Raw genomic sequence first — 1,800 nt, 5'->3', positions numbered from 1 at the left:
CACTCCACTGGGAACAGAACTATGTATATGAAGGCTCTGATTCACCCACTGATATAAGAAGAGCAGACAGAGAGCAATGAGGACGGGGAGTGTTCATGTGTATGAACAAGACACTGGAAGACTGCACCCAGCTTTACTGTATGCACACCAAGATAGCTCAGAGGATGAGGCAAGGTTAAAGGGGAAGGAGGGAAAATCATTTAGAAAGGTGTAGGATTTCAAGGTCAGAGAACAGAGGACAGAGGGCAGGAAGCAAACTAAGGGAGGCTGGAAGGAGGAAGGCAACAGAGGCCGGTGGGTTAACAGAACCCAAACACTAGCCAGATGCATGGAATGAGTTCTGCTGTTTGACAGTACTGTAGTGTGACTGAGCTTTACAAAAATCAATTGTGTGTTCTATGAAGAAGTTGAAGAGAAATGTTCTAAGGTTCACAACCTCTCAAAAAGTTTATGTTGAAAGGAAAAGAAGTACTAACCACCCTAACTAGCACACAAAACATCCTATACCTGATTGAAATTGGCATCCTATACTGACAAAAATATATACAGTTTGTTTGTTGGGTTTTTAATTTATTTTTTATTCTTCTCTCATACAATGCATCCCAAGTGCAACCTCCTTCCCTTCACTCCTCCCCTGCCCTGTCCCTGCATCTTCCCTCTCACCCAAATCCACTGCCCCTCTATTTGCCTACAGAGAAGAGCAGGCTTCCCAGTGATATCACCTAATACATCTTGATTTTTTTTGTTGTTGTTGGTTTGTTTGGTTTTTTTTTTTTTCTGTTTTTTTGAGACAGGGTTCCTTTGTATAGCCCTGGATGTCCTGGAACTCAATTTGTAGACCAGGCTGGCCTCGAACTCAGAAATCTGCCTACCTCTGCCTCCCGAGTGCTGGGATTAAAGGCGTGTGCCACCATGCCCGACACATGTTGATTTTTAAAGAGTAGTGATTTGGGAGTCACAAAGGCATGAATATAGTTGTCACCAGGAATGGTGCCATTCCTCCCTGTGGGTTTGGTCCTTTTGAAGTAATTTCTTGTCACAGAAAACTCTGCTGACATTTGTCACATCTAATAGTGAATATGTTCCCTTAAACCTGCTCAGGAAAAAGTTCCATTCCTCCCAACACTGGCTCTCTGTGTCTTTGGTTTTAGTTTGTTGGGAAAACCAAAAGCCTCACTTTTTTTTCCCTAGAGAATATGCCATGCAAATAAAGCTGATGAAATCCTTGTGCCTATGTTAGCACCTTGCAAACAAAGCTAGAGGACAAATTTAAAAAACAAAACAAAAACCCTATGTGAACACAGGCTTCACTCATCTCAGTCTCACCCAAGATAAACTTCTGAACCCAAGCTAGGCTAATACGCACATTCAAGGTTTTCAGTATTTAACAATGGGAGGAGAGTTTGTGACTTTGCTGTGGCTGTAATCAAATAACTAGCAAAAACCAGCTTGAGGGAGGAGAGGTCTATTAATCGTGGCTTACAGTATGAGCAGTTCTGTCCCAGCAAAGTGGGAAAGATGTGGCAAAACTCATGGCAGAGGAGGCATGCGGCCAGGACTTCTAGCATTTCAAAAGAGCAAGGAGAAGAGAAGAAATCTAAGGGCCTTCCCTTAGTGACCACTTCCTCCAGTACAGCTGTGCTTCCTAAAGCATCTGCCACCAAGTAAAAAACAAACATCCGAACATGTGAACACATGAGCCTATGGGGACAGGGCACGTTAAGTCTGTCACAGAAGGCGAGAAAGCTGAACAGCCAGTGTTGGTAAGCTTGCCTTCTGCATGCTGGCATTTTCCAGTAA

The sequence above is a fragment of the Mus caroli genome, unplaced genomic scaffold (genome assembly GCF_978045245.1).
Source record: "Mus caroli unplaced genomic scaffold, Mus_caroli_1 scaffold_10, whole genome shotgun sequence".
Lineage (NCBI taxonomy): Eukaryota > Metazoa > Chordata > Mammalia > Rodentia > Muridae > Mus > Mus caroli.
The sequence above is the reverse complement of the archived record's forward strand: the minus strand, read 5'-3'. Positions refer to the sequence as shown.